Below are 23834 nucleotides of genomic sequence, written 5' to 3'. Positions count from 1 at the left end.
TCCATTTGGAGTTGATTCTGGTGCAGGGAGATATATAAGGATCTAGCTTTAGTTTTCTACAAGTAGTTAACCAATTTTGCCAGCACCATTTACTGAAGAGACTGTCTTTCTTCCATTCGATTTTTTAGCTCCCTTATCGAAGATTAGATGGCTGTAGATCTGACGGTTCATTTCTGGGTTTTCAATTCTATTCCATTGGTCCTGAGGTCTGTTCTTGTGCCAGTACTAAGCTGTTTTGATTACTATGGCTTTGTAGTAGAGTTTGAAAATTGGTATTGACATTCCTCCAGCACTGTTCTTTCTTTTGAGGACCGTTTTAGCTATTTGGGGTCTTTTATTGTTCCATATGAATTTTTGGAATTGCCTCTTCTATTTCCTGGAAAAATGATTATAGCATATTGGTAGGTATCACATCAAACTTGTAGACAGCTTTGGCAAGTATTGCCATTTTTATGATAATGATCTTTCCAATCCAGGAGCATGGGAGTTTTTGCCACTTTCTAAGTTCTGTTTTGATTTCCTTTTTCAAGTTTTTAAAGTTTTCATCATATAGGTCCTTCACTTCTTTGGTTAGTTCCTAGGTATTTTATTTTTTGTGGGACTATTACGAATGGAGCTGCTTTCCTAATTTCAGCCCCAGCTTTCTCATTGTTGGCATACAGAAAAGCCATTGATTTTTGAGGGTTAATTTTATACCCTGCTACTTTGACAAAGTTTTGAATAAGTTTGAGTAATTAGGGAGTGGAGTCTGTGGGATACTTTAAACACAAGATCATGTGGATGGCCAAGACACATGAAGAAATGCTCAATCTCCATAGCCATAAAAGAAATGCAAATCAAAACAACATTGAGATACCACCTCACCCCAGTTAGAATGGCTATAGTCAAGAACTCTAATAACAACAGATGCTGGAAGGGATGTGGACAGAAAGGAACCTTACTGCATTATTGGAGGGAGGGAGTGTTAACTTGTTCAACCACTTTGGAAAGCTGTATGGAGGTTCCTCAAAAGACTCCACACAGAACTCCCCTATGACCCAGCAATCCCACGTTTGGGCATTTACCCAAATTATTTCAAAGAAGGCCACACTAAAGCTACGAGCACGACTATGTTTAGTGCAGCATTATTTACATAGCTAAGATATGGAACCAAAGCATATGCCCCTCAGTAGATGAATGGATCAACAAAATGTGGTAGATATACACAATGGAATTCTAAGCCTCCATCAGAAAGAATGACATTGCCCCATTTGTTAGGAAATGGAAAGACTTGGAAAAAATTGTATTAAGTTAAGTAAGCCAGGCCCAAAAAACTTAGGTTTCATGGTTTCCCTTATTTGCAAAAACTAGTATATGTCTGATTCAAGCAGAAAAGGTCATATAAGTTGGTGTTCGGGAAATGAGCCCTAAGATATGTATTTAAATGTTTTTTTTTTCTTTTGGTGATTGTTTCTAACACATTTATAAGATTATTTCTTTGTTGTTTTTTTGTCCCTCCTCCACGGTATAACCCCTGCTTTCACTGTATTTGAGGTTGTTATAATGTGTGGAGAGGAATGGAAAAAAACCAATCGTTTAAATACAGATACAGGTGGATCCATTGCAACAATGAGATGTACAAGTCGCTATGTGGAAAAACGAACTTTACAATTTTGGAGGTGGGGGAAGAGGATTGGGTGGGAAGGCAGTGGGAGGATGGGAAGGAATGAGAAGGGGAAACAAAGGAGGAGGCTACAATTCTTGATAAGAAATGTACTCATTATCTTGCCCATGTAATTGTAACCTCTGTACAGTATTTTCACAATAAAAAAATTAAAAAAAAACAATGTAGCACAATCAGTCCTCTTCAGTTTTGTCACTTTAATAAATTTGAAATCTATTTTGATACACTTTTCCCTAATCACTGGCATTGGGCATCTTTTCCTTGTACCTCTCATGATATCCACAGGGCTTTTTGTGACCCTGAATGTATTTTGCCTAATTTTTACCTTGTTTGTAATTGTTACTTTCAAATAGTTTTACAGAAGAGTTTTGATTTAACGTGTCCATTTATGTGCACAGCGTATCTTCTACAATCATTCTCCCTCATCAGTTTCACTTCCTCCACCTATCCCAAACCCACCTATCTCATTCATTTTCCATGTTCCATTTTCACATACATATATTGAGACTGTTATGTACATTCTCCCACCATTCATCTCTCTATTCATTTACCCTATCATTAGCATCCACCTGCTCTAGTCAGCACACATTTCAGTTTCCTGATATTCATTTTTGTTAAACTATTAGCTTTTTGATGGAGCTATGCCATGGAATCTCACTCCAGCCTATACCATACTTAGTCAGTTTGGTATGGCATACACACACACACACACACACACACACACACACACACACACACACACACACACACGTATATATGTTTATGCTCTAGATATATGTCATGCCAGGTTAAACCATACTTTAGTCAGTTTGGTAAGACCTGTATGTTTGTTTTACATATAAGATCCACATGTGCTCCATGCACTAGTGGCTCATGCCCATAATTCTAGTCACTTGGGTTGCTGAGGTCTGACTGTAGTTCAAAGTCAGTCAGACAAGAAAATCTATGATATTGTTATCTCCAATTAAACATCCAAAAGCTAGGAATGGAGCTGTAGCTCAATTTATAGAGGGCTATCCTTGAGTGAACAAACTAAGGGACAGCACCCTGAGTTCAAGGCCCTGTACTGGCAACAAAAAACCTTAAAAAAATATTTGCATATGAGAGAAGACATGAGCTCTTTTTCTTTCTGAGCCTGTTGCTTCATTTCAGATACATCCATTGCCCAGCAACAACAACAACAAAATTCCTCTGTTTGTGATTGTGTGTGTGTGTGTGTGTGTGTGTGTGTATACAATGGTCCTATACCTGGAACTCAAAAAATTAAATCCCACAACAACAATTCCTCAAAGAAACAATTGCTCGATATATTGGGCTAAAGACTTAAAGAGAAACTTCTCTGAAGAGGAAATAACAATTGCCAATAGACACATGAAGAAATGCGCAACCTCTCTAGACATACAAGAAATGCAAATGAAAACAACATTGAGATTCTACCTCATTCCAGTTAGCTTTTTTTTTTTCCATGGCTGAGGACGGAACCCAGGGCCTTGTGCGTGCTGGGCGGGCGCCCTTCCGCAGGGCTAAAGCCAGCCCCCTCAATCCAGTTAGAGTAGCTATAATCAAGAACTCTATCTGATGAAGCCATATAATTACATTGTGTATATATATACCACATTTTCTTGATCCATTCATCTACTAAGGGGCATCAGGGTTGGTTCCATATCTTACCTATGGTAAATAATGCTGCAATAAACGTAGTTGTGCTGGTAGCTTTAGTATGGTCTTGTTTGTGGTCATTTGGGTAAATGCCCAAAAATGGGATTGCTGGGTCATAGGGGAGCTCTATGTGGAGTCTTTTGAGGAACCTCCATACTGCTTTCCCAAGTGGTTGAACAAGTTCACAATCCCACCAACAATTGCCCCAGTTATTAAGAAATGGAAAGACTTGGAAAAAATTATATTAAGTAAAGTAAGTCTGGCTTAAAGAAACATAGGCCCCATGGTTTTCCTTATTTGCAATAACTAGTATATGACGGAGACAAGCAGAAATGGTCAGACAAGTTGATATTAGGGGAAATGAATCCTAAGATACATACTCAAATGGTTTTTCTTGATTGCTATTGTTTTTAACATATTCATAAGATGATTTCTTTGTTGCTTTTGTATGTCTCTCCCCGATGGTATAACCCCTGTTTTCACTGTATTTGATGTTGGTATAATTTGGGGAGGGGAAGGGAAAAAACAAATCATTTAAATAGGGATACCGGTGGGCCCATTGCAACAATGAGATGTTCAAGATATTGTGTTGAAAACGAACTTTACAACTTTGAGGGGGGAAGCATGTGAGGGCAGGGATTGTAAGGGAAACAAAGGAGGAAGCAATAATGCTTGATGAGAAATGTACTCACCTCGACCATGTAATTGTAACCCCTCTGTACTATATTTTCACAATATAAAAACTTATTAATAAAAAGAACTCTAATAACAAGAGATGCTGGAGGGGATGTGGCCAGAAGGGAACCCTACTGCATTCTTGGTGGGAGTGTAAACTTGTTCAACCAGTTTAGAAAGTAATATGGAGGTTCCTCAAAAGACTCCACATAGAGCTCCCCTATGAACCAGCAATCCCACTTTTGGGCATTTACCCAAAAGATCACAAAAAAGGCCATACTACGTCTACAAGCACAACGATGTTTATCACAGCACTTTTTACCATAACTAACATATGGAAGCAACCCAGGTGCCCCTCAGTAGATGAATGGATCATGAAAATGTAGTATGCAATGGAATTCTATGCCTTCATCAGAAAGAATGGCATCACCCAATTTGTTAGGAAATGGAAAGGCTTGGAAAAAATATATTAAGTGAAGTAAGCCAGGCCTAAAGAAAAATAGTTCCCATGGTTTCCCTTATTTGTTATAACTAGGATATATCTAGGACAAGTAGAAAACATCAAAAGCTATGTACATATGACCATATAAGATGAAGTTAAGTGAACCCAAAGATAGTGGTTTTTCCTTTCTTGCTATTGTTTCTAACGTATTTATAAGGTAATGTGATTTTTTTTGTTGCTTTGTATATTCCTCTCCCATGGTATAACCCCAATTTTCACTGTATTTGATGTCAGTATGAATTGGGGAAGAGAAGGGAAAAAACAAAATGTTTAAATAGGGATACTGTTTGACCCATTGTAACAATGAGATGTACAAAACACTATGTGGAAAAACAAACTTTACAATTTAGGCAGGGTCTGGGGAAAGTGTTGTTGTGGAGATGGGAGGGAAGTGATGGTAGGTCCATAGATTCTTAATTTTTCCAAAACCTTCATCATAAAGGGGTGTTGGGTGTTGTCAAATGCTTTTTCTGCATCTATTGAGATAACCATGTTCTTGTCCTTGCTCCTGTTGATGTGATGAATAATATTAATTGATTTGCCTATATTGACCCAGCTTTGCATCCCTGAAATGAATCCTGTTTGATCATGGTGGATGATTTTTTGGATGATTTGTTGAAGTCGATTGGCCAAAATTTTGTTGAGAAGTTTTGCATCAATGTTTATCAAAGAAATGGGCCTATACTTCTCTTTCTTTGAAGAGTCCCTGCCTGGTTTTGGGTGAGGGTTATGATGGATTCATAGAATGTATTCGGTAGTGAACTTTCTCTTCCAATTTCACTGAAGAGTTGGAAGAGTATTGGTGTGAGCTGTGCTTTGAGGTCCTTGAAGAATTCCGCTGTAAAACCATCTGATCCTGGACTTTTCTTAGATGGGAGGACTCTTAATGCTGTTTCTATTTCAATGGTTGATATGGGCCTGCAAAGATGGTTTAACTCATCTTGGTTTAGTTTTGGCATATCAATATTTGTTAGGAAAAGGTCCATTTCTGCCAAGTTCTCAAACTTATTAGCATTAAGTTTTGAGAAGTATTCCCCTATAGTGTTCTGAATCTTGGTTGTTTCTGTGGTGATGTATCCATTCTCATCACTGAGTTTATTTATTTGGGTGTGTTCTCTTCTTTTTCTGATAAGATTTGCTAAGGGTCTGTCAATTTTGTTAATTTTTTCGAAGAACCAACTCTTTGTTTTGATGATTCTTTCTATAGTTTTTTGGATTATAATTCATTTAATTCTGATTTAATTTTAATTATTTCTTTTCATCTACTGGATTTGGGTTTATCTTGCTGCTCTTTTTCAAGGAGGTTCAGATTAAATTGTTGGTTTTAGATCTCTCCAATTTGTTGATGTTGGAACTCAGAGCTACAAATTTGCCTCTGAGTACTGCCTTTCCTGTGTCTCAGAGGATCTGGTAATTTGTGTGCTCATTTTTGTTGAATATCATGAAAATTTGAATTTGCTTTCTAATCTCTTCCATGAACCACTTGTGATTCAGCAGAGGGTTGTTCAACCTCCATGTGTTACCAGACTTTCTTTGTTGGCTTTTGGGGTTCAGGTCTAATTTAATTCCCTTGTGGTCAGAGAGAATGCAAGGTATAACTTCAATGTTTCTGAATTTGGACTGGGATGGGATGTGAAGGGTAAACAAAGGAGGAGGCTGCAATGCTTGATAAGAAATGTATGCATTACCTTGCCCATGTTATTGTAACCCCTCTGTACAGTGTGTTCACAAAATAAAATAAAATAAAATAAAATAAAAAAACTTCAATGTTTCTGAATTTGGACAAGTTTTCTTTGTGGCTTAAAATATGGTCTATTATAGAATATGTTCCATGTGCTGCAGAGAAAAGCATGTGTTCTGATACTACTGGGTGAAATATTCTGTAGATGTCTGTTGAATCTAGTTGATCTATGCAGTTGTTTCGATCTGCGGTTTCTCTCTTGAGTTTTTGCCGAGTTGATCTATACAGTGGGGAGAGTGGTGTGTAAAATCCCCAACAATTAATGTCTTTGGATCTATGTGGGATTTGAGGGAAAGTAGCGTTTCTTGGATAAATTTGGGTGCTTGGTTGTTTGGTGAATAGATATTTAGAATTTTAATATCCTCCTGAAGGAGAGATCCTTAATTTGTATGTAGCGACCTTCTTTATCTCTTGTCACGAATTTTAATTTAAAGTCTATTTTATCTGATTGCAACTCCTGCCTGTTTATGGGGGCTGTATGCTTGGTAGATTTTGTTCCAGCCTTTAACATTGAAAATGTGTTTGTTTTTACGGGCAAGATGTGACTCCTGAAGGCAGCAGATAGAAGGATCTTTCTTTTTAATCCAACTAGACAGTCTATGTCGCTTAATTGGAGAATTAAGTCCGTTAATGTTGAGAGATAGGACTAAGAGATATTTGGGAGTTCCTGCCATGTTATCCACCTTCTTGGGGGCTCCAAAACTGGATTCTTCCTATGGTTCTTGGATTCTCAGTTTGGATGCAGTTTCTTGACCTTGTAGTCTTGTTGGTTTTCTATGTGTAGGACATCTTTAAGAATCTTTTGTAGAGCTGGTTTGGTGGAGATGTATTGTTTCAATTTTTCTTTGCTATGGAAGGTTTTTATTTGGCCTTCAGTTATGAAGGAGAGTTTAGCTGGGTACAGTATTCTAGGTTGATAGTTGTTTGTTTTTAGGGAATGGCATACATCATTCCAGGTTCTTCTTGTTTTGATTGTTTCTGCTGAGAAATCTGAGGTGATTCTAATTGGTTTCTCTTTATAAGTGATTAATCTTTCCTCCTTAACAGCTTTAAGGATCTTTTCCTTGGTCTGAATTGATCCTGTGTGGATTATAATGTTACTGTGGGATGTCCTATTCTGGTCTGGTCTATTTGGAGTTCTAAAAGCTTCTTGTATCTGAATAGGCCTATCTTTCTTCATGTTTGGGAAGTTCTCTGCTAGGATCTGTTAAACAAATTTTCTAGAACATTAACTTCTGTTTCTAGGTGCTCCTCTATGCCCATTATCCTTAGATTAGGCCTTCTGATGGTGTCTTCCAAGTGTTGGATAGATCTATCATATTTTTTGGACTTGTCTTGGATGGTTGTATGTTCTTTCTCTGTAATATCTAGGCTGTCTTCAATCCCCGAGATTCGATCTTCTGCATGGTCTAACCTGCTGTCAAAGCTTTCTACTTTGTTTTTTATTTGTTTTCCTTCTAATTGGTCAGCTTTGATGGCTTCAAATTCTTTGTTGAAGCTTTGTTTTAGATTTTGTATGAACTTCTGTACTTCCTTAATTTGGTGTTCAGTGTTTTTGGGGAGGGGTAGGAAAAATCCTGTATCTCCCTTGTGTCCATAACCAGCCTCTTGTTGGAGTCTCTGGTCTACTTGTGGTGTTTGATTTTCCTGTGGCTTGGTTCATTTCTTATATCAGTTTGTTTGAACAGGCAGAAAAATGCTCTGCTTTACCCAGGATTTTGTGATCCTCCTCCCAGGTTAGTTCAATGGGAGGGAGATCTGCTTTGAGTATCAAAAAAGAGGGAGATGGCTTTTCCCTCAAGTTTGGAGATGCTGTGATGTGGCTAGGTTCTGGGTAGAGTTGAGGCCTTTCAGCAAACAGTAACTTTTCCCGGGGGTTACCAGAGCCCAGCCTGGAGCCACTCTCAGGGTTTATGTTTACTGAATTACAATTGATTGTCAAGGCTGCTGAAGGGTGGGGCAGCCTCTGGCTCTGATTACCCAATGAAGAAATCCACTCTTGGGGCTGGCGCCTGAGCTGGGTGACTTTTCCCTGAGTGGAGCTGAGTCTGGCAGGTCAGGTTAGGTTCTTGTGACCTGCTAAATGACTCTAACCTTCTTCCAAGGCCTGAGGTGGAGCCAGCAGGTCAGACGAGCTTTGTCAGTATCCAAGATGGAGATCTCCGGTACTGGGGTGGGGGGAAGGGAAGGGTGGCCTTCCCTCCTTTGCTCCCTGAGAAGGAGTGAGGACGTTAGGCTTCTACTCACGCCGAGTCTTGGTTCCTGGATCATCTCTGGTCTGCGAACTGCTGGATGAAGATGTCTGCTCCTTGTCGGTTCTTGCTGGTGTTGAGTAGAATCTACTCGCCCACCATGTCTGGCTCCTTCTTCCCGGACTCTCTGTATTGCAGGTATGGCGGTTGGAGCCACCGATGCTTCCACAGCGGCAGGGGCTGGCAAGTGCTCAGATCTGTCTCCTTTCCTTGATTTTCCCTCTCTGGCCTAACTCTCTGTCCTGTGATGGCACACTTGGTGTGATTCTCTGGCTTAGGACTGTTCATTGGAACTCTAAAACTGCTTTCTATGCTAGAGCTTGTTTAGCCTCCAGCTTCTCCTCCGCCATCATCCTCAGAATATGCCAGTGATTTTTCTTAGACAACGTGACATAACAGAAGCCAGGAAGTGTTAACTTAGGTACTGAGTTGTGGCCCAAGTGGTAGACGGCCACTTGAGCAACAAGCTGAGTTGTTTGTTGACTTTGCTGTTTTTCCCTGGTTATTATAATAAAGGGGACCTGCATTGGCAGATCCTAAGACAGGCAGAGCTGGTACTCAATCTTCACAGGGCAGCTTTTTATCTTACCTACAACATTCTTTGCAAACCCAGGATCTTCTGTTACCCCCTATTGACCTCGTGCTCACTCGCTCCACATTTTTAATGTTGCTAGTGAGAGAGTGAAATAAAGGAAAACTAGAGGACCAATATGTTCATGTCTCAATAACCCTGATATAGAGCTCAGAACCAGATTGCACAGTTCAGCCAGGCATCAACATGCCACCTCACTAGGGGGCAGCAGATGAACTGCACAGGGAATCTTAGCAAATGAAATAATAAACTGGGTCCCAGTAGTAAAAGGGGCACTCTCTGCTCACAGTAGCACTGTCAGTGTAAGGCAGAGAGATAGGGATTTTATGGAAAGGGGCAGAAAGTGTTGCTGCTAGGCAGAGCGAAGGCCCAGCTTGCTTTGTCTTTTCTTCTTCCGGTTGGGGCTGACTACCCCCCAAATGCACCCCCTGGCCCTCTTCCCACCCTGTGCCCTTGGGCTCATAAATTCCTTCCCAAGAGTATTTTCAGGATATAGAGTTCAGGATGCACCTGCTGTGTGTGTGTGTAGTTATGTCTCCCTAAGACATACTAACATTTTGGTGGCTACAAAGGAATAATTGATGTCCTCATTGATGTTATTATAATCCAGTAGTTCCAACCAGGAGTACTTCCTTTGTTCCCTCAGGATGCATTAGGCAAGATGTAATCACTTTTGATTGTCACGGACTTGTGGGAGGAGGGGAGCTGCTGGATTATCTTGAAGTCTGAGAAAATGCTCATCATTTCCATTAGATGCAGTCAGACATTGGACTTTGAATAAAGAGTATTCTGAAAGTACAAACAACATAAAAAGAGAAATGTACTCATTCCGTTTCCCATGTAACTGCAACCCCTGCCTACAGTATTAAAAAAAAAGTTCATCATGCACTGTAGCAGGTGAAGCACTGGTTTGGAAGGACAGAAACATTGCAAGCTCCAAGCCCATAACCCAGGGTGATGCAGTCTATAGTCTGGAAGGGAGGCCAGAAATACTCTGTGTATGGCCTTCCTTCTCTTGGGGCCACAATGTAACAGGATGAGGCAAAAGTGTGTACCTCAAACTTGGGTATGCAGTTACAATCACATAATCCCAAAAACCCACCCGGGGATTGTTTCCCAGATATGAGGAAAAAGGCCCACCTGCCACAAAATTGGGATATCTAGGATGACAGTACATTTGCCTAGAGGGAGGAACCATCAACATGGAAGACCACAAAGTGAAGAATAGGTAATTGAGCTCCCCCTCCGGGCAGTCTTACAAGCCCTGGTCTTCCTTCTCCTGGGTCTAATGCTGCACCTGCCTGGCAACTCTGGCACCACCTGCATGCATTCCACTTAACACATGTACACATGCATACAATCTCTCACCAGCAATTTGTTCCCTCAATGGTAGAGTGGAAGGGCAGCCACTATGTCAAGTCATGGGCATGAGAAATGTTGGTTGGAGAGGACAGTAGCATCCACAGTTCCAGTCCTATAAGCTTGGGCTACAGAGATCATAGTTGGTGGAGAAGTCAAATGGGGTAGGAGAAAAACTCCAAGATCTGACCTCCCTTCTCTTGGTCCCCTAGAGCATCTCCAGGTAAATCTGGCATCATGTCTGTGTGTTCGTGTGAATGTGTACACAGGGACACAACCCTTCACCCAAGATTAGTTTCTAAGTAGGGGTGATGTGGCCCACTTACCTTGAAACAAGGGCATGTGGGATGGCACTGTCACCTGGGAAGACACAGACCAGAAAGATGGAAATGTACCAGATGAGGATGAAGAGGTCCATGGCAGAACCTCTTTGTTCTAGTTAAAGCTGTAGTGGTTGGTGATTGTGGCAGCATCCCCAGCTCTTGTCCAATAATCCCCAGCTAAACAGACCACACGTAAGAAAGGAGGTGGGGCAGATGTTATAGAAGCCTGGGAAGAGCGGCTGGGACCAAATTATCTTTAAAAAAGGCTGTTCTGAAATACCTCCCACAAGGGGAAGAGAAATGAAAAAGCAAGGAATGAAGGAGAGGGGCTCATGTACCTCATGGAGTTATCTGAGAATAGCTCACACAGCTGGGCCCAAATTGAGCAGTAAGGTCATGTGGTGAAGCTGAAGATCCATCAGGTTCCCCCAGTGGCTGTTGCAGGCATAACACCGCTTGAGAGAGGGAGGCAAGGGCTACACCTTCGGCCCCATAAATGCCAGTGGACATAGGGAAAACAAAGAACCCAGAGGCTCTACAAGTCATAGCTGGGAGGAGATGAGGGGCACACTCTGAGCCATGGTCTTCCTTCTCTGTGGCCACCACAACTGGATTCAGACCATTCTGGCACCACTTCTGTGTGTTGTGGGTGGACACATGCACATCCTCTCACCTGAACATGTTTTCCCAAAGAAGAGGCTGAGCCAGGAGGTGGACATGGAAAAATGGTGTTGGGTAGGGCAATATGTTCAGAGGTGAGTTGGGATAAGGGCGAGCAGGGAAAGGGCGACCAGCTGGGAGGAGTTAGGCCCCACTTACCTTGATTCAGGGCTGTCCAGGGATGGTTCCTGCAGATGGGTCCAAACTGACCAGGAAAGTGGAGGTCCTCCATGGTAACGATGAAGAGGCACCAATATTAGCTCCAGTACCAGCAGATGCAGTTGGAACTGAGCAACCAAGCATGCTACAAGGCCATAGGTGAAATTGTGGACAGGGAAGATTCTGATTCTCTGATTTCCTTCTCCAATGACTGTGGCCTTGGTTCAGTCCAATTGCATCATTTACCTATGTGCATGCCCACGCACATCCCGTCAGACAGGAGGGGCTTGGATGGAGAATGGGTGGGAGTGGGTGGCAGGGGAAGGAAGGGATGGGGATGGAATGGGGAAAGCAAAGGGTAGGGGAGGAACTGGGGTGAGGAAGCATAGTTTGGGGTGGGCAGGAGAAACAATTGGTTGTGGGAAGACGTGGAGGAGCAGATGGGTAAGTGTGTAGTGAAGAAAGGCACACTGGTGGAGAACCTAGCAATAGAAAGGGGGAGAAGAAGACGAGTTCAGCCCACTTAATATTTAAGAGCCCTGTCCCAGGGATGGCTCCTGCTGGGGGGCAGAGGAAAGAATGGAGAATAGGGCAATGGAGAGTGGCAAGAGGACTGCGGGTCACTTACATTAAATCTGGGTCTTTGGTGATGGCTCCAACAGTTAACTCCACAGTGGCATTGAAAGTGGAGTTCCGCTGGCTGGTGAAGCCTAAGAGGCACTGGGGGACCATGTCCCTGCAATAGATGCAGCACCAGTTGGGAGAGGTGGCAGCTTCCTCAGCCCCAATGCCTCCAGCAGTTTCTTCATAGCAATAGGTGACTACTGAGGCCATGACTAGGAGGGGATAGGGATGAACTCTAAGCCCTTATTTTCCTTCTATGGAGGAGGTTCATCACCTCACCCATGAATCTTCCTACATTGAGAAGGATGGGGCCGGGTTGAAGGTGAGGTTCTGACCAACGGGGGTGTGGAGGAGGCGATTGGGGGCATTGGGTCACCATTACCTTGAAACTGAGTCTTCCAGGGTTGACTTTGGCAGCTGGGTCCACACATCTCTAACCCAACAAAGGTTTGTGGGGCACTTGAGGGTCAGGGAACTGGGCACGGTGGCCCATGTGGTGAGGGGCCAGGTGGTGATGAAAGAAGAAGCCTGGCAGGGGATATTGGGACCTAGGAAGAGGGTATGTGCACACTTCAGTTGAAACCTGGCTGAGACGGGAGGCTCCCACAGGGGAGCAGAGAAGAAAATTGAAAAGAGAGAGGTTTAGGAAGGGAGGCTCTCTCACCTCAAATCAGGGCCATCATGGGATGGTGCTCCCAGATGGGCCCACCCTAAGTAAAAGATGGAGGTCCATGCAGTGAAACCAAGATCTCTCAGGAAGGCGCAGCACTGGTTGAGGAGATGGAGGCGAAGTCTGCATCTTTAGCCCTGCAACTTTCAGTGAACTCCGGTAAACCAGAGAGCCCTGGGGCTGTCCAGGCCTTAGCCAGGCAAGGAGGAGGGGCAGACTCTAAACTGGGCCTTCCTTCTCTGTGGCAGCAATACCTCACGTTTGGAACATTCTGGCACCTGGCATTAAGTAGTGAGTGCTGGGCATGGGCACATTGCCCCTTCCATGCATGTGTTACCATGGGATGGGTGGGGCCAGACAGTAAGGGGAAAGAATTGGGACCAGAAGGGGTGGGGCTGGAAGGGGTGGGGCCAGAAGGTGGGAGTGGAGGTAAAAGTTTTGGCTGTGAGAGGGGCTGAGTCAGAAGAATGAATGGAACCCTGAGGGGTACCTGGCCTCAAGAAGAGGACTGTCCAAAAGGGGGAGTAGGGCACATAGCATGGTGGTAGGCTGGGGAAACATGGGGTGGTGATGGGCCAGTGGGTGGTGGTGGAAAGTGATATGATGGGGTGGAGAGGTAACGGACAAGGAACCTAGCAGAGTGGAGGAGTGGATAGGGGAGCAAGAAGAGAGGTTAAGCCCACTTAACTGGAAACAGGGCTGTCCAGTATGGCTGTCTCCATGTGCTATGCTGTGTGCTATGCCCATCTGTGCTCTGTCAGGGGTAAGCCCAGCTGGTTAGAGTCTTCATGCCCCACTATCCCACAATCTAGACTAAAGGAAAGAAACTCCATCGAACTATTCATCTGGCAGGGCAAAATTCTCTGGGGCCCTAGGAAGAGGTTTATAGTGAAGACCTGTTGGTAGAATGGGCCACATCTGGGGTAACAGATTCATATCACCCATACCTATGGGGCATAGTTAATGTATAAAAGGCACTCAAGTGATAGGTCCTTTTTGTCTTTTCCTTTCTGTTTTTCCCTTCCTTTCATTTACCTCTTTGTTGTTCCAGTACTGGGGCTTGACACAGCTTCTAGGGCCTACAGAAGTTCCCTGCCCAAGGGCCTATTGTTGTTCACCTCCTAGACATGCATCTTCCTGGTCTCTGACACACCCAGGTGCAGGTACCATGGCCAGACGCCCACTTTCAAGACAAGTAGGCCCTACCAGCCTTCTCCCTGGAGGAAACAACAGGAGGATTAAGGGGTTTGTGCTTTTGTTTGTGTATTCACATGAATATTTCCTTCCATCAGTGGGACAGTTCTAAGTACTTAAAGTCTTACTGAACTTCATCTATAAATCATTTGAAAATGGAGGCATGGGAACAGGAAGGGGAAAAACACCCAAACAAGAAAACAAAAGACATATCCCACAAACACTGGATACATACAAAGATGACTGAATGAAGGCAAGTAGGACTCAACCTAACAACATTTTACCAAATGTCTTATATTTGAATGGTGAGAGCTCCACTGAGGGAGATGTCAAAGAAACCAGGCTTCATGTTCAAGGATGCTGTCACTATTTAATCATTTGCTCAAGAAGGGGAGATCAATTACTATGGTACTTCGATTTTGTTCAATCCAATTACCATGTTATAAAAATAGCAAGCTGTCATGATAAAAAGAAAATAAGGCTCCTGTACCCAGCACCAGTTATCTTTAGTTTACTTCCAAGCCATATAAACCACAACCATATCCAAAGAATGCAAGTAAGGGAGGTAAAGAATTCTGATACATATCAGGAGAGTTGGTCCATGTTTCAGGAGTTTTGCTTGAAATCGTTTTCACTTTCTGGGCTTTGCCTCCTATCTGATTTTGTGTCTTTTTTTCTGTTAACGAGGATTGAACCCAGGATGTTTCATTAGCTAGGCAAGTACTGAACTACAACCCATCCCCAGAACAACTTTTGAAATTCTCACTGCATCTGAGTGCAGGATGGAAAGAAAATAGTTTATTCCAATGTATTGGAATATTTCAGACATTTGGGTTTTGAATAATTTAGTTCGATACAGTCATAGTCTAGAAATAGACATGCTGGTAGAAACTGATGATAGGCTTTCCCTCACTATATAGCTGTTGAGGGGAAGGGCTTTCCATACAGCATAACCTTAGAAACTTAGTGGTGATACCTTCAACATCAACTCATCAGGGACATGAGTTTAACCCAAGTGAGTTGCTGTGGTGTGAAGCTCCCCTCAGGTTCCTCCTTTTCCATCTTGCATGCTACATTCCATACTAGCAATCTCCACCATGCTAAGTATGACTGCTTAGATTTGTTTGTGAGTGAATGTATGTGTCATTCTAGACAACTTTAACATTAAGTGACATAAAGAAGTTTACCACAAAAGAGATCAGTTCTCTTGCAGTGATGATTTAAGATAATTTTTCATATCTTGTCCACAATTCCTCCTTGTTTAGGCCAAACATCATAACTTGAACCAAAATGATGCTATGGCAAAAATGATCATATAATAGGGTTTCCAAATCCAAACACAAAGATTTTTTGCTTAAGGCCAGCCAATATATTCCCAGAATTTTTACCTGTGTTTTGACCATGTGAAAAATTTACTTTTGGTCATGAGGAGTGAACTCTGGGCCTAGGCACTGTCCCTTAGTGATTCAGACCAATGATGGTGCTCTACCACTTGAGCCACAGCACCACTTCCAGCTTTCAGGTGATAAGAGTCTCACGGACTTTCCTTCGTGGGCTGGCTTTACACCACAATCTCATTTCTCAGACTCATGAGTAGCTAGGATTACAGACGTGATCCACCAATGCTTGGCAAACATGTAACATTTTTAACCATGATTGAAAATGGTAATGAATTTCTTTTCTTAAGCGTATTTCTTAAAAACAGAAATATTTTTAAATTCTCATGCACACTTCCCATTAGGCAGTTCAGATGATGTTTATGTGTGATGGTCTTTGAGTTTGAAATTTATCCCTGGATGCTGTCCTCTGTCCCCATCCCCCTTTTGTTTTTGCTTGCTCAAGGTTAGCACCCTCCCACTTGAGACACATCTTCCAACTTTTTAGTTTTCAGTTAGAGATAAAAGTTTCTCTTTTTCCTGCCTGAGCTGATTTTCAACCATGATCCTCAGATCTCAGCCTCCAGGGTAAGTTAGCCACTTACATTTAAATCTGGTGATCTACTGAGTGTTTCCCTGTTATCTTTTGGGAAAATACACCCCCACCAGCATCAAAATTGAAGAACAAGTTGTTGTTATGATACTCCCAACCCAAAGAAGATACTTGATATACTTAATTTAAATGCTAAGATACAAAATTTGGAGTTGTTGAAAGACTGAGTCTCTTTAGTGTCATTTTGGGAAATGTAAATCAAATATTCAGAGCATTACTAGATAAAAAGAATAAAGTAGACCTGTTTTTATGAACTATTAATGAGAAGAACAGTAGTTTTTGTGTCATTAGTGTATCCTACTTGAAACATTTTCAAAGTACAGGTGTTCAGGTATATTTTCTGTGTAGTAATCACTGAATTCTAAAATTCTTTGTTTTCCTCAGCATCTTTAGTTTTTCCTCAACAGGTATCTCAGTTGAAATATACACTTTGGTGCCAGGGGTCTTCTGTAGTTATTTTACATTTTAGGAAAGTAATTTTAGGTTTTTAAAAATCAGAAAAGCTAATAATGTTAATCATTTTCTGATGTCCTTCAGATTTCTCCACATTTCATTTTTTTGGTTTAATATGCTATCAGTATATTTATAGGATATGAAGTTTGATTTTGATTTTGGTATTTGTACTGGTATTGGGGCTTGAAATCAGTACATTGGTCTGTAACTAATGCCAGCCTTGATGGCTCCTTCCTGTAATTCTGGCTAGTCAGGAGGCTGAGATCTGAAGAACAAGGTTTAAAGCCAGCCTGGTCAGGAAAGATCATGATGCTCTTGTGTTCAATTCATGAATGAAAAGCCAAAAGTGGAGTGGGACTCAAGTTGTACAGCATGGGGCTTGAGCAAAGAAGCTAAAGTGTACTTATGTGTAGTTCCTAAAGGATTGTTCCCAAGTCCTGAGTTTAAGTACCAGTGCCAACACACACACACACACACACACACACACACACACACACACACACACACACACACACACGTATTCACACGTTTTCTCTGTCCCCAAAAGCACTGTGGTTCTCTTTATGTGTCCTTGAAATCCACTTTGCTTTCTTTTTCATTCGGTTCTTGATGTTTCCACAGGGAGAGCAATGGCTGTGACCTAAGTCCTGGCTGCCTGTGATTCTGCTGGGATGACCGAGGTCTGCCTTATTGAGCAGTGAGACCCTGAGAAACTCCATAAATCACATGGAGGGAAACATACGAGAAGACATGCATTCAGGTAATTCTTCATTCTATTTTCCTCCTGCCAACGGTTTTTCTCTCTCTGTAGGGTGAGTTCCTTTTCTTTCCAGGTAAAGCTGAACATTGTATGGCTTTCTGTGTGTACCCACATGCGAATAAGGCTTTTGTAAACTGTCAGCCATGGCAAACTTGCTTTTTTTCTCTCACAATTAGTGAGTTTCTTGGCAGCTTTGATTGTTCTGAGAAAAATGTAATGTTCTAGAAATTGTCATTAGATGTTTATAAATGTAGGTCAGAATTTATAGTTCTTTTGCTCTGGTGAATTGAACAACAGCTATATGAATTTATACATAGTCTTTAGTGAACTTATTTCTATGGTATAGATGAATTTTTGGATATGATATCCTTATGGAAGTCCAAAGGTATCTTTAAGTCCGTTGCCCACATTAAACAGAAACTCAAAACACTTTAAATTTTTTAGGTTAATCAGAGTCTTCTATTGGGATATAGGATTTTAAATGCTACAATAAATTAATTTCATTTGTAGGAAATGTGACAGAAAGGAATGTACCTGAAGATATAGGATAAGTTTTCCCTTTTGATGAGTTAAGAAGTTTAAGTTTAATTTCAGCTAAGCTATTGTGAGAAATACCAAGATACACATCCAGTTTCTGTGATTAATTATATTAAATTAGTAGGAAAGGTACTTTGTTTGCAGTAACAATTACAATATGATATATAGAAAAGTGTGTTACCAACACATTTGTCTAATTGTGTAGTCTAATATCTTTATGCTGGTGTTATAGAATGTTAATAAATTTCTTCAAGCACAAGGAAAATGTTTGAGAGGTGTTAAAGTTTTACACTGAGTAGAGAAAATGCCAGATGGTCTTCAGTAAATCCTTTCATTTTTATATTTTTGGTGTTTTTTTGTGTTCTCCCATCTTTCTGTTACGATGGCAAGGAGTAAATCTAGCTAACCTTAGCTAAGATAATAAAAAAAAAACCCAGAGCAATAACCAAGAGGAAATACCCAAACCCAAAGAAAACATAGCCACCCTCAGACACACACACACACACACACACACACACACACACACACACACACACATACTCACACACTGAAAATTGTCAACATAGCACTGAGTCCAGCAGGTCACTGGCAACTCCCAGCACTGTAATGGACTACAGAGACCACTCACAATGGCTGTAATGGACCAATCCCAGCTTGGCATGAACCCATTGGCTCTTTTGGTATTGAGCCTGTAGGACTGTTGTCAATGTTTTCACAGGGATGCGAGGCACACAGAGTGATGCCACTGCTGTTGCCATGGCATGGTTGCAGGAGTTGCCAGGGCATCAGCCAATGCTTTCTGACCTAGGTGGCTGCCAGGTTCTAATGTTTGCCCCCAAAGATTTTGTCCTTCAGTACTACCCGTGTGCTCATGTCTGCTCCTGCTTGAACTCTGGTTATGTGCAGGAGCCAAACATACACCAACCAGTGGCTTCCATTCAGCATATGTGCAGGTCTCGGAACTTACTCCAACAATTTAAAAACAAAGTGAACTCCTATGTATTTCTAGGTGCAGGGGGCACATGACAAAGAGTCCAATTGGAAACGTTCACAGAAGTGGATCCAGATTTTTTTCACTTGACAAATAAAAATAAAAATTCAAACAAGAAGTTAAGGCATATGAGGAGTACCTATTTGTTGAATTAAAATACCCTTGCACAAATGTTTAAAATAATATTAAAGTCTTTATTTGTCAAGGACTTGATTTATTGTTGCCACCACACAATAGATTATTTCTGGTCTTTAAAAAGTTGTAATATCAGAACTGGCGCCAATGGCTCATGCCTGTAATCCTAGCTAATCAGGAGGCTGAGATTTTAGGATCGCGGTTCAAAGCCAGCCCAGGAAGGAAAGTCCAGGCGACTCTTATCTCCAATAAACCACCAGAAAACCGGAAGTGGTGCTGTGGCTCAAGCGGTAGAGTGCTCGCCTTGTGCTGAAGAGCTGAGGGACAGCTCCTAAGCCCAGAGTTTGAGCCTCACGACTGACAAAAAAAGAAAAGTTTTAATATCAATATGCACTTTGGTGTTTTCTTAATGGAATTCAAGAAAAACCCCATAGCTATTGAGTAGAAAACAATATCACACTCAACAATAGCATGTGGTTGAAAGAAGGTAGGTAGTATCAGCCTACTGTAAAGTGACTATTGCCAGGATTAATCCCCTGTAGAAATACTTTTCTTTTTCCTTTTCAATATTTACTAATAAAATGCATCCGTGTATTAATGGCCATACATTAGTACTTGAATGTAAATCAAGCATGTTCTCTACTCAACTCAGTGAATTTTGACAACTGTTTAATTATGTGATGCTGAGTCCCTTTATAAAGTCAATAAGTTGGCACTTTTGTAACTTACAATAAAATGCAAAGAATCTAAGACCAAGCAAGTTGTCTAGTTGGGTGGGTCATTGAATCGGCTGTTTACTCACTTAGAAATTAAATCCATTAGGATACTTCATGGCATCCATAATCTGAAAAGCTGCTCTAACTTTTGGCTTTTAAAGACCTCATCAATTTTCTGAAGATATTCAAGTTCTTTTCCTTTAAATCTAGAATGACTGATGTCAAAAGAATTGTGGTATCACTTCAGAATCATCTGATTCTGTAGCAAAAGTGCCCTATAACCTACATCTCCATGAAGCGGGTTATTAACATCTATAGGAGTGAGAGAAAAGTGAGCATCATCATTTCCCATAATAGTTTCTTATGAGACAGTTTACTTCAAAATCCTCGAAATCCATAAGGCAGTGTGTTGATATGTTCAAAGTGAAGAACAAGGGCTGCAATAGGGAACTTATGTGATAAACCCTCGGCCTAGAAAATTGGAGGTCCTCAGCTTGAATTCTCCTACTGACAAATCCATCAGTCTTCCTTTAGAGAAAGGGGTATATTTCAATTAGAGGTATATTTCAATTCCATTGTGATGCCATAACAAAATTCCTTAAGACCAGGTCCCAGTAGCTTAGAGCAAGTTATTTGTACTCAACAGAAATTCTGAAGGACAAGATCTAGAAGCCAGAAAATTCAATATACTGAGAGTTCAGCTCCACCAGGGAATTAATGTGCTCCCATGTTACTGTGTCCTCACATAGTGGAAAGGCTAGAAATTTATTTAAAAGAAAACAGTACAGCTGAGTCACTTCTTCCCACTATCCATATGAATTTTAATTTGCTTCAGATATCTTTTTTTTCTTCTGTTATGTCCCTCTTCCTCTTGTTTTTTGTTGTGCTTTCATTTAGCTTACTGGCCTTGAACCACCAAAGAATGGATGCTTAGATTCCAAGTATGTACCACCAAAATCATCTGCTGCTAATTCTCCTTTGGAAGTAAACCACTTACTTGTCCCAAACTCTGTTCTTTATTATCCTTCCTGTAGAACATTTTTAAGTTTTTGGTCTTTTTTGCATTTTTCAGGAGATTTAACAAGGAAGCTTCGCAGATAATAGGCAAATACTCTACCACTGAATTACAAATTCCTTGCATAGTTTTTTTTAACTTTTTTATTATTTATTCATATATTTTTATTTTATTATTTTAATACGTTTTCTATTGTTAAAATACTGTACAGAGGGTTTACAGTTACAAGAGCAAGGTAATGAGTATATTTCTTATCAAGCATTGTTGCCTCCTCCTTTGATTTTCCCCTACAATCCCTTCCCTTCCATCTCCACAACTTCACTATCCCCCCACATAAACTGTAATGTTTGTTTCAGATGTACAAGATTTTATTATTTCTTCATTGGTTGACTTCATGTTAATCAACTTACTGAAAACATGTAAACATATAACTATATAACCATGTTTGAATTTTTATGTAGAATACCATGCCATCTTGCTCACAAATTTCAGTGTTTACGTTCCATTGCCATCTCCTCCTCCTCCTCCTCCTCCTCCTCCTGCTCCTGTTCTTCTTCTTCTTCTTCTTCTTCTTCTTCTTCTTCTTCTTCTTCTTCTTCTTCTTCTTCTTCTTCTTCTTCTTCTTCTTCTTCTTCTTCTTCTTCTTCTTCTTCTTCTTCTTCTTCTTCTTCTCCTTCTCCTTCTCCTTCTCCTTCTCCTTCTCCTCCTCCTCCTCCTCCTCCTCCTCCTCCTCCTCCTCCTCCTCCTCCTCCTCCTCCTCCTCCTCCTCCTCCTCCTCCTCCTCCTCCTCCTCCTCCTCTCAGTTACAACATCAAATATGTTGTCAAATGACATCATTGATAACAAATTTGTCTCTTGATTGCATCAGAAATACCTCAGCTATTTTTAAAGAATATCATAGATGCTTGATAGATATTCTACATAAGCTAAAGCCATTTTTCTTTTTCATAGTTTTCAGTAATATCAAAAAATGACTAAATGCGTCTGTGTCAGGGTTTGTTGAGATTATATGGGATTTCTTCTTGCTCATTGTGATAAATTGCATTAGATTTTCTAAATTGTAACTATTGTAAGTGGGGTTACATCTTGGTGGTAGAGTAACTTAATTACCATGTGTGAAGCCTCTTATAAATGTTACAGAAACACACATAGGAAAAATAGAAAAAGAATAAATGTAAACTGTCCTTCATTTCTGATACATATTCTCTCTTGTTCAGGATGTTTTGCCTTTCTCTTCAGAAATAAAATTGCTATAAATACATTTTCATTTTGTCGTGGGGCTTATGAAGTTAATTACGAAGTGTTTCTTATTTTTTAAAAATGTCTGGAGCAGTGAAATAAGAGATATATTCGGTGAGGTGGCATATATCGATTATTCCAGCTAAGCATGAGCTCTCCCCACAATAATAGAAAGCAAAAGAAAGAAAGAAAGAGAGAGAGAGAGAGAGAGAGAGAGAGAGAGAGAAAGAAACAAAGAAAGAAAGAAAGATAGAAAGATAGGAAGGAAGGAAGGAAGGAAGGAAGGAAGGAAGGAAGGAAGGAAGGAAGGAAAGAAGGAAGGAAAGAAGAAAGTGAAAGACTCCCAATACACCAAACTACAAAACACAATGTAAAAGGCTTGGAGCATTAATAAAGTAGTAAAGGACTTGTATACATTGGGTAATTTCGCAGGTTTGACAACTAACAATAGGGAAAAAAAGAAAATATATTCTTTGACAAAACTGCCAATGAAATATTTGATTACAGTTGTTTATTCCCTTTAATTTGTTTCTATTTCAGAGATATAGTTTTTATATAACCTATATAACAACTTTCAATCCTCTCAATTTAGCTCCCAAGAGTTGAGATTACAAGCATATGTTTTCACACCTGGCCTTGTTGGCATTTTTCACAATAAATTGTGTTGGCATAAGTTTAGTAGGTTTTGTATACATAAGTTTAGTTTTAAATGTTGTAAACAGTTTGTATGTCCCTTCATTCCCCTACTGTTAATGGAATGTACCAGTACTGCATGCTTGTAAAATATAAAAAGCAACATTGGACTATTGCTATTAATTAAATTGCAACCTTTACTTAATTTTGCCAATTTTTGGACTACTTTCCTTTTCTAGTATTTACTACTCTTGCTTTTTCCTCTGCCTTTCTCATTTGTTCATGTTATCTACTCGCTGTTCCATCAATGAAGAAAATTAAAAGTAGGTTAAAAATCACCATTTGCCAGGCACCAGTATCTCATGATTGCAATCATAGATATTCAGGAATTTGATATCTGAGGATCACAGTTCAAAGCTGCTTGGACAAGAAAGTATGAAACAGCATTTAAAAAATAGCTGAAGAGCTGGAATGTGGCTTAATGGTAGTGTGCTTGCTTAGCATATATGAAGGCCTGAGTTTGATTCCTCAGTGCCACTTAAACAGAAAAAGCACTGTGGCTTAGGTGGTAGAGTGCTCACTAGCCTTGAGCAAATGACCCTCCGGAACAGTATTCAAGCCCTGAGCTTAAGCCCCAGGACTGGCAAAAACAAAAACAAAAAAGTAGCTCCCCCCTTTTTTTGTATGTAGTGTTCCAATTCCATGGTGCACCTTATCCTTACAGCAAAATCAGTACAACAAATTACAATTTACTGTGCTCCGCAGCCCCATGTGGTCAGTAGCCATCATATTGTACACCAGCTACACAGAGTTAAGGAAGAAATATAAAGAATGAAAGTCACTAGGACAACCTATCTTGAGATTATACAAGAATAATATAGGCTCTACACTAACCTTTGACTAGATGTGTGGCCTAAAAAATCAGAAAAATGTTAAATTTTGACCTTACTACCTGTAAAATTGGGGCAACCATACCTGTCCATCACTAGGATTTAAATCTAGAAAGGAGTGTTCCAAGAGTACAAGCCTTGCTAACATTGGCTCTCCCTGAACAGGAATATCAATAATGCCTGGACTCAAAGAGAGTATTCACAAATGGAATTGTGCCAAATTAAGAAGTTTCTGCATGGCAAAGGACATCATTAGCAACTAAAAGAACCTATGGAAGGGGAGATTTTTGCCAGCTCTACATCAAAATATACAAAGAGCTCAATAAATTATACTAGCAAACATTAACAACCCAATTAACAAATGGGCAAACAAGCTAATTAGAGACTTCTCAGAAAGAATAAA

This window comes from Dipodomys spectabilis, unplaced genomic scaffold (assembly GCF_019054845.1).
Source record: "Dipodomys spectabilis isolate Male_0828 unplaced genomic scaffold, ASM1905484v1 ptg000428l, whole genome shotgun sequence".
Classification (NCBI taxonomy): Eukaryota; Metazoa; Chordata; class Mammalia; order Rodentia; family Heteromyidae; genus Dipodomys; species Dipodomys spectabilis.
This window is presented reverse-complemented; position numbering follows the sequence as displayed.